This window comes from Malania oleifera, chromosome 8, assembly GCF_029873635.1.
Source record: "Malania oleifera isolate guangnan ecotype guangnan chromosome 8, ASM2987363v1, whole genome shotgun sequence".
Classification (NCBI taxonomy): domain Eukaryota; kingdom Viridiplantae; phylum Streptophyta; class Magnoliopsida; order Santalales; family Ximeniaceae; genus Malania; species Malania oleifera.
In genome coordinates this window covers 75,454,344-75,465,000 of record NC_080424.1, presented here as the reverse complement: position 1 = coordinate 75,465,000, position 10,657 = coordinate 75,454,344, and positions in this window count along the sequence as shown.

Sequence of the window (10,657 nt, the reverse complement as noted above, 5' to 3'; positions counted from 1 at the left end):
TCTAAGCACCAACGCAAACTTCAGATTCTCAACAGCCTTTTCAATCTCCACGTCCGAGAAAACAAAACCTAATTCCCCATCAATCAGTTCCGGTTTCCTCAAAGGGATTTTGAATTTCGAAGATGGAATTGGCCTCTTCAATGCTTCCACAAACGATTTTCCTCCAGCAAACCTTCTCCCTTTTCGACCATATCATCCCCCGAATCACTCTCCGCAACCCGTGAACCACTGAAGGCACCTCCCCTCAACCCTCCAATAATAGCTACCGGAGGCGGCGCAGCCATGGCTAGCGGCTACCTATTTTCCATATTGTTAGAAAACCAAACTTTATGGAGAGAGTAAATGGAACCTGAGTTGCGATGGAGATTGCAAATTCCTTGGCTTGCGGTGTCCCCCAAGATTCCCGATGGTTCACAATAAAGAAGACGTCGTTGGCTACGTAGTTGTCGTCACCGTGAAACTATGTCATTGTCACAGGTTTGTCATCATAGCTTCGTCGTCGTCGTCACATGTTCGCTGTTGCAGCTTCTTCGTTGCTAATGCTGGTACCCTAACCCTCCTTTGCAAATAAAGTTGAGAGAATAAGAAACTCAAGAGCTTAACGCTGTTGATCGTGCTATGTCATCTTCCCCATCACCATCGTAGGTCACCATTGCGGCTTCGTGTCACCGACGTTGGCTAACTGCCGGGAAGTCCTTGAGTTTCTTCTTCTCTTAACTTTATTCGCAAAGGAGGGTTCGGGTACTAGCGTCAGTGATGAATAAGCTGCGATAGCGAACCTGCGACGATGATGACAATGACAGGGACTGCATGCCAAGGAGTTTGCAATCTCCATCACAACTCAGGTTCCATTTACTCTCTCCATAAAGTTTGGTTTTTTAATAATATGGAAAGCAGGTAGCCACTAGCCATGGTCGCGCTGCCTCTAGTAGCTATTATCGAAGGGTTAGGGGTTGGTGTCGTCGGTGGGTCATGGGTTGTGGGGAGTGGTTTGGGGGATGATATGGTTGGAAAGGGGGAGGGTTTCAATGGAGGAAAATCGTTTGTGGAAGCATTAAAGAGGCCAATTCTTTGAAATTCAAAATCCCTTTGAGGAAACTGGAACTGATTAATGGGGAATTAGGTTTTGTTTTATTGGATGTGGAGATGGAAAAGGCTGCTAAGGATCCGAAGTTTGCATTGGTGCTTAAATTTCTTTATGTAAGGTCACCTATCGATGTCCTTCAGAGGCATATTATCCAATCTTGGGGTCTTTCTAAAGTTCCAATGATAAATTTTATGGATAACTATCATGTTTTGTTGCATTTAGTAAATGAAAAGGACTACATTTATGCATGGGCACGAGAAGGAAGATGGGTTAAGGGTGCCAATTTCGACTATTTAACTGGTCCGTGAAATTTAATGTCAACAAGGAGCCATCGATCGCACCACAATGGGTTTTCTTACTAGGTTTGCCTTTACATTTATATAGACTGGACTATTTACAAAGTTTTGCCACTATATTTGGTAGATTTTTGGATATGGATAATGCCACATTATATAAAGCAAGAGCCACTGGTGCAAGATTATGTGTTGAGATGGATTTGCAAAAGGATCCTGTGGAGGGTTTTCCATTGGTGGTAGGACAAAAGCAGAGTTGGCAAAGGGTAATATATGAGAATAGGGGTGTCTATTGTAATAAATGTTGTAGGCAAGGTTACATTGATGTGGTATACCAGTTTGGAGTAAAGTCTAAGGATAAAAGGAAAGTACATATGAGGAAGGAGTGAGATGGAATGGTTTGGAAAGAAGTGGGTAGAAAATAAAATATGACAGTAGAAGAGGAAGGTCCGATTTTGAGAATTCAGGACTAGAGGGTGGAGGAGGAAAAAAATGAAGATCTAAGTGGTCCTCTGAATGTGAATGAGAAAAATAAAGAAGTTGTGAATGAGGTTAGTAATGCGAGTACACATAAAATGGATGAAGCGAACTTAGTAAAGAAGAATAGTGGAGAGAAAGCCGAATTTTTTCAAGATCATAAGGCAAGGGTGTTAGGGGTGCAGGTAGAACTGGGTGGTTGTTCTAGGACTACCCAAGAAATCAGAGTTTTTGATTGAGGGGGGGGGGGGGGAGAAGTTAAAAATGATAAGGATGGGGAGGAGGTTTTGGTGAAGGAGGTGGATGAGAGAGATGGGGAAGAGGAGGGTGTGGTGTGTAGGGATAATTATGATGTGTTGTTTGAGGGAGATATGGAGGTTTGCATTGATACTCAAAAAGAAGTATTGATACTCAAAAATAATATTACTCTAATCCAGGTAATGTGTCAGTAGGTGTATCGGAAGGAAGAAATAAAGAAGATGGGCAAATGAGAAAGTCTAAGAGGGCTAAGGCAGTGCCCGAAAAATTGAACTTATGATTGACAAAGTTATGTTTTGGAATATAAGAGGGTTGGGCACATCAAAGAGAAGATTGAAACAAATTATGAAAGATCATAAGGTTTCAATTTTGGCTATTTCTAAACCTTTTCAAGATGTGGAAAAGATACAAAGGTGGGCGGTGTATTTGCAATTTACAAATTTTTGTTCTAATGTAGAGGAAGGTGGGAAGATCTGGCTGTTCTAGAAAGATGATGTTTAGGTTGATTGGGTGGGTGCGTCAAATCAATGTTTGATAGTTTTGTTAACAGAGGACAGAGGCTCTCTGCTTTTTACCTTTGTATATGCTAAATGTTATCATATTGAGAGAAGATAATTATGGGAATAACTTCAGGGGATGTCGAGTTTTGATGTGGCTTGGGTTGTTTTGGGAGATTTTAATGTAATTCGGTCAGATGAGGAAAGGGTGGGAGGTTGACCTTGCTTGGGTTTGTCTATGGCTAAATTCAATGATTGTATTAATAGATGTGGACTATTGGATCTCAAATTCGAAGGAAGTTAATTTTCCTGGTGTAATGGCCATCAAGGATTGATGAGAAGTTAGGTGAAACTTGACAGGGTTCTAATTAATAATGTTTTTTCTGTAAAATATGGTAAAGCTAAAGCATTATTGTTGAAAAGAAATACTTTAGATCATTCTCCTATCATATTACAGCTAGGTACGAGTATGGAGAGGTAAAGGCCAATGTCTTTTAGATTTCAGAACATGTGGACGTCGTATGGGGATTTTTTAAAAATGGTTGAATCATCTTGTAGAGAACATATAGTGGCGGATTCGAGGTTTAGTAAATTGGCGAGTAAATTGAAAAGGCTAAAATAAAGGCTTAGGGTGTGGAATAAACAAACTTTGGTCATGTTGGTGGTATCATACAAGAGTTGGAGGAAAGGGTGGAAAAATATGAGAATGTACTGTAGATAGAGTACTCAAAATCAGTTAAAGAAGAGTTCCTTATTTCTCAGACTGAATTGGAGGTCTAGCATAGAAGGGAAGAGATAAGGCTGGTGCAGTAAGCAAAGAAGAAATGGCTAACTAATAGTGACAAAAATTCAAATTTCTCCCATGTGGTGATTGTGCAAAAAAGGCATAACTCTTGTGTGAATTCAATGGTGCTTCCTAATGGTTCGGTGTTGGGAAATATGTAGTTGGTTCATGATGAGGTTGTGAATTATTTTGACCAATTCTTAGGGTAGAATAGTTCAGTGCAAAGGCCAAATCTGGATAGTATTATCCAATCGGTAGTTTCCGAGGATTCTATAAGACAGCTGAAGGAAAAATCGATGGAGGAGGAGGTTTATACAACTATTTCTTCTATTTCTATGGATAGTAGCTCGGGATCGGATAGTTTTGGGTTTTCTTTCTAACTTACCTGCTGGAAGATTATTAAAAATGATGTGATGGAAATGGTAAGGGCATTCTTCAAAGGTGAAATGTTGCCTCGGTATTTTTGTTTCTCTTATATAGTTTTTATTCCAAAAGTAAAGGATCCTCAGTCTTTTAATAAATTTCACTCGATAAGCCTTTGTAATATAATCTATAAAATATTTTCCAAAATCTTTGTTGGTAAGCTATCGTTAGTGATGAGTGATTTAATTTCTCTTGAGCAAGGTGTTTTTGTGAAAGGGATGAGTATTTTTGAAAATATAACGTTAGCTCAAGAGATGACAAAATTATTACATAGGTGGGAGAGAGGATGTAATATGATGCTAAAAATTGACATGAGCAAAGCGTATAATTGAATGGAGTGGTAGGTGGTAGATCATATTTTCCATGCTCATGGTTTTCCAGATTGTTTTTGTAATTTGATTTAGAATTGTATTTCTACTCCATCGTTTTCTGTTATGATGCATAGCACTTACATGGGTTTCTTGAAGTCAAAAAGGGGTTTGAGGCAGGGGGATCCATTGTCCCCATATATTTTTAACATTATGGAAGAAGTTCTTTCAAGATTAATTCAAAAGAAGAAGACTGAGAAGCGGATTTTACAGTTTGTGCATTCAACTGGTGCACCTATTATATCGCATTTAATATACACGGATGATGTTGTTATTTTTGCTAATGTTGGTAAAAAATTTGTTAGTCAATTAATGGAGGTGATCAATGAGTATGAAAGCTGGACTGGCTAAAAGGTGAATAAAGATAAATCAGCTATTTTTTTCTTAAACAAGTTGGGTACTCAGAGGAGGGTAAAATTCTACAAAAAACTAGTTTTATTGAAGGTAAATTTCCTTTTACGTATTTGGGAGTGCCGATCGTGGATGGTAAATTGAAGGGCTGTCATTTTGACCCTTTAATTCAAAAAATCAGTAAGAAAATTGAGGGCTGGAAAAGTAAATTGTTGTCTCAAGGAGGTCGTCTAGTTTTGTTGAGACATGTGCTTTTGAGCATGTCACTACATCTATTAGCTGTTCCAAATGCCCCGAAGCTAGTGATTAAAAAGATACAAGGTAAGTTTGCCTTTTTTTTTGAGGATTTAAGGATGAGAAAGAAAAAATGAAATTGAGGGTTTGGAAGAAATTGTGTGGTCTTGTGGAGGAGGGGGGGCATAGGAGTAAGGGACATTTCGAAAGTGCAACGGTCGTTATTTATGAATTTTGGTTGGCAGTTATTAACACAAATTTCTTTATGGGCTAGATTTTTTAAAGTTAAATATGTTAAAGGAGGACATATTTCTCTTTGCACGCCATATGGATCAAATTCTTCTTTTTGGAAAAAAATTCTGCAGTGTATGCCTGAGCTGTTAAGTAAAACTAAGTGTAAGGTTAGAGAAGGAGATGTAAAATTGTGGTATGATAAGTTTCTGGATTCAGACCTTTGTTTTCATAATTTCCAGATGGTGCATATTCACATATCAGATTAAAAGATTTGGTTATTAATAATATGTGAGATGTGGAAAATTTGCAAAGGTTTCTGGGTTTTAATAAAGTGAAAGAAGTGATGGAAAGAGTTGAGAAACTTAGAAACTCTTCAGACATCCTACTATGGCTCCCCAAAAAAAATGATTGCTTTAATACAAAGTCGGCATAGGATGCTATCAAAGTTAAAGCTCCAAAGTTTGATCGGGCAAAGTGGGTTTGGAACAAATGGTTACCAAAGAAAATTGTTATTTGTATGTGGAAGACTGTTTTTGAGTGTTTAAGCATTAATGAAAAGGTGAGAAGGGTGAGGGTATCACTTGCTTTGGCATGTGATTGTTTTGAGATGAAGCAATCATAAGATGTGGAGCATGTTTTGAATAAGGGAGATCTTGTTGCTGATGTATGGAGGAAGGTTTCAGTGGAGGTAGGTATACCGTTCTTTAGGCACAAAAGTTGGAAAGAAAGAGTCCAAATGTGGTTTAATAGGGCTTCTAGATACTCTCAATTAGGAACATTAATGGGTTTGATTCCTTGTTTAGTAGTTTAGAGGATGTGGAGAAGGAGATGTGTGGTTAGAATGGAGGGAAAATTGGAGAATAGTACAGATGTGTGGCTTTTCATTAAGAATTGGGTGGGGGTTTTGAGTGAGAACATGACAGTTATGCCTCATTTAAATGATACCGATGTTTGGATATTGCAGAATCTGGAGGTGCAGGTTGTGAATAAAAAGAATAAAGCTATACAAGTTGTGAGATGGCTAAAATCGAGGCAAGGGAGGTTGAAACTAAATTTGGATGGGAGCAGCTTGGGGAACTCAGGGCCGGCGGGTGGTGGTGGCATCCTTAAAGACTGTACAGGTTCTTTTATATTTGGTTTTTCAAAATATTTTGGTTCTTGTTCTAATAATGAAGCTGAATTGAGAGCACTGATGGAAAGAATGAAACTTTGCAAACAATTGGGCCATACCAGTATTGACATTCAATGTGATTTGAATATTGTAGTAAATATAAGATCTAGTAAATGCTCTTTATGGTATTTGTGGGATTTTTGGGAGCAACTTATTGGTGTATTGGAGGGAGTAGATTTTTCTATAAATCATTTCTATAGAGAAGGGAATAAAGTGGAAGATGTGTTGGCTCGACAAGGTGCCATGGGGAGGCATAGTTTTTTTACAAATAGTAGTCAACTTCCTGGAGTTATCAAAGGTTTGTATAGATTGGGTAAGATGGGTACGACTTATATGAGGTATGTTTAGTTGGTTTCCTTTTGGTATTGGTATAGGTTTGTTTTCTTCTTTTGTTTGGCTTTGTTTTCTTCTTTTTATTGGCTTGATCCATGGGGTGTTTTATTAGTTATTATGTAAGCCCCAAGTGTCCTTTTGTTTCCACGGTATTCCTCCACCATAAGTGAGAGTTATTAATAAACTTAAGAAAGAAGGTGTCGCCCTCTTTTGCCAAAAAAAAAAAAAGTCATTTTCTTTTTGCTCTAGTGATCAATGAACTCACTAGGAATATCTCAAATAAGGTGCCATGGTATACGTTGTTTGCAGATGGGAAGGAAAGCAAGGAACTAATATGCAAAGCTAACTAGCAAGCAAATCACAAAATATTTTGATTAATGAAATCAAGGGTAGAGTAGAATGTAAGTTAGAATTATGGAAGAAGCTTTAGAATATAAAGACTATAAAATAAGTAGAAAGAAAAAAATATATGAAATATAATTTTGGTGAGAGGAATATTGGTAAAAGGTTAAACTTGATGTCAAGAAATCAATAACACTAGTAGATTTTGATACTTTAGATATACTATTCATGCGGAAGAAGAAATTAAGGAAAATGTAATGCATAAAGTTAAAGCAGGTTAAGTAAAATGAAAAAGTATTTCAAGTGTATTGTGTGATTGTAAAATATTCCTAAAGTAAAAAAGAAAAGTTTTATATGATGATTGTAAGAACAATTATACTATATGAATAATGTCAGGCGATTAAGAAACAACATATTCAAAAATTAAAAATTGTTGCGGTGAGAATATTAAAGTAAATGACTAGTATAAAATTAAAAAATAAACTAAGAAATAAACATATTCATGGTACACGTAACTCCTAACAAGATAAAATAAGGGATGGATAACTTAAATTGTTTAGGCATGTGCAACGTAGGCCAATGGTGCAATAGTGAGGAGAAGTGAGCTAGTCATTGTTAGGGGCATTAGAAAGGATATGTGTAAACTTAGAATAACTTGGAATGAGATAATGATTAAAGATTTAATTGCCCTAAAATTTTGTTAGAGAAAATTGTCTATGATCGTTTAAATTGGCAAAAATGGATTCATGTAACTGATCTCACCTAATGGGACTTGAGATTTGGTTTGTTGTTGTTGTTGTCGTAGTCGTTGTTTTGACATATTTTCTACTTTCTTTCTCATTTTTCTGGATAAAAAACTATGAAAAAATAGAATGTTTTGTATTTCTCTTTTCTTGCTCCAATATTTTTCAAGTTTTAAATGAGGCTATTGCTACCAAAAATGTCGATTTGATCTCTAGCAAACTTTCCGATCCCAATCACCTGAAAAGAATGAAAACAAATGCGGCTTGGAGGACCCGGGGTGTACTCTAGGGGGGTCACTCCGATGCCTAAGTAAGGGAACGCTTCAAAGAGGTTGAATGCAACAGTAAGATTGGGTTAAGAGTGAGTTGAATGACTTACCTTAGCCTCTTCCTTGCCCCCCTTCTTATAGGAGTTAGAGTTGACCCTTTGGGTGATTTTCCTTTATTACGCGGGGCTTGAATTGCTCCTGGGTCATAAAGTATTTGCGCACATCACTCGGTCATTTAAGCCGTTGGTGTAGATCTCTCCTCCTCTTTATTGAGTTGGAGTTGATTGCTCTCGTCATATTGTTTGACTTCGGGGGGGACACAGGCCAGGTGTTGTCTTACTCTTATTGGCTAGTTTATTTTGGGGATATCAGTTGTCCCCCCCTTAGTTTCAAATTTCTAGACGGAATTTTGAATCTGCACTTTCCCCCCAGAATATGTAATGCTCCCTCTTCTTCTTCTTTCTTTCTCTCTTCAAACTCTTTTTTTTTTTTTTGTTCCGAGCTGATATTCCGAGCTGCTTTGTGGAGGAATTTTACAGAATTGTTCCGAGCTGGGGAGAATTTTCCGAGCTGATGTTTCGAGCTGGGGAGAATTTTTTGAGTCAATATTTCGAGCTGTTTTGCAGAGGACTTTTATCGAGCTATTCTGAACTGAGTGGTGAGGACATTTTCCAACCTCATGTTTCAAGCTAAGTGGTGGAGAACATTTTCCAACCTTATGTTCTGAGCTAATGTTTAGAGCTGAGTGGTGGAGGACATTTTTGAGCTCATGTTCCAAGCTGATGTTCCGAACTGAGTTTATCGAGCAGCTTCATGGAGCAATTTTTTGGAGCGGGACCCGATTGTGTTGAGCTTATTCATGGAGCGAATTTGGCTGAACTGATCTTACCGAACAACTTCATGGAGCGATTTCTCATAGCAGGGCTTGCCGAATAAGTTTGCCAAGCAGTTTGTGCTGAGCTACTTCATGGAACGAGTTTTGTCGAACTGATTTTACCAAGTAGCTTCATGGAGCAATTTCTCAGAGCGGGGCTTGCCGAATAAGTTTGTCAAGCAGTTCGTGCTGAGCTGCTTCATGGAGCAAGTTTTTCCGAACTGATTTTACTGAGTAGCTTCATGGAGCAATTTCTCGGAGTGGGGCTTGTCAAGCAGTTCGTGCCGAGCTACTTCATTGTGCGAATTTTGCTGAACTGATTTTACTGAGCAGCTTCATGGCCTTTTATCCCTACTAAGTTGTGCTCATCTGCTGGTATGTTTTTGGCCTTCCGAGTCATACTTGCCAGTTTGGCCTCTGCGCTTAATGAGTCGTACTCATCTGCTGGGCTGTTTTTGGCCTTACGAGTCATGCTCGTCACTTGGGCCTTTGATGCTTAATGAATTATGCTTATATGCTACGCTGTTTTTGGCCTTCCAAGTCATGCTCGTCAGTTTGGCTTCTGTGCCTAATGAGTCGTGCTCATCTACTAGGCTATTTTTGGCCTTACGAGTCGTGCTCGTTAGTTTGGCCTCTGTGCCTAACGAGTCATACTCATCTTCTGGGCTGTTTTTGGCCTTCCGAGTCGTGCTCGTCAGTTTGGCCTCTGTGCCTAATGAGTCGTGCTCATCTGCTGGGCTGTTTTTGGCCTTCCGAGTCATGCTCATTAGTTTGGCCTCTCTGCCTAATGAGTCGTGCTCATCTGCTGGGCTATTTTTGGCCTTATAAGTCTTGCTCGTCATCTGGGCCTATAATGCTTAATGAATCGTGCTCATCTGCTGGGTCATTTTTGGCCTTGTAAGTCGTGCTCATCATTTGGCCTTTATGCCTAATGAGTCGTGCTCATTTAATGGGTTGTTTTTGGCCTTACAAGTCGTGCTCGTCATTTGGGCCTTTAATGCTTAATGAGTCGTGCTCATATGCTGGGCTATTTTTGGCCTTCCGAGTCATGCTCGTCAGTTTGGCCTTTATGCCTAATGAGTCGTGCTCATTTGTTGGGCTGTTTTTGGCCTTACGAGCATTGCTCATCAGTTGGGCTAGTTCTTCTTCAGTAATATTTTGATAATTTATCTATTAGAGAACCTCACTGTGATTTTAAAATGGTAGGATAAGGTACTCTTATTATTCATTTTTTAATCAAAATAAAAGTTGACACCAAGCAACCAATAGTGGGTTCCACGGTGTCATTTTCTTCTTTTCATGGAAATTATAATATTTGTTTCATCATAACTTTAACCGTATGCAAGTTAAGCGTAAAAAATTAGATTCTTGCTAAAAGAAAAAGCTTGTAGGAGAAAAGTCCATACCTTGAGAAACAGGTCAGGATGACTAGCCTAGCTTTTTAGTATACCTATGCTAGCTTAACGGGCTATGCAAGGCTTTATTTGAGCAAAAATCGCAACGCCACGGCTGCCAAATGGCAGCATCCATATTGAAAAATGACACGCTTTCAGATCTACCTAGTTGAGCACCCTCTTGTAGCGTATACACCAAAGCAGCAAGAACATATGGAATGAGTTGTGTGGTCAAAACACCACCGTGTCAGTGTTGCCATCTAGATGGCAATGTGCCATGTTCATGCCCACAACCCCATATTATTCTCCAAAAAGATTTCTGTAATATGAAATTCAACTAAGTTCCACTTGCGCACTTCGTCGAGCAGTTTATAGGATAAATCTGTGGCGTTTCAATCTTGACGAGGGAGGTATTCTCTGCCTTATGATGATCTTAAGGATTCTCAACTGCATTCATTGATCGTCGCGATGCACTTGAGTTCAGTGACAGATAACTTGCGCACTTCAATATTCGAGATCATGGAT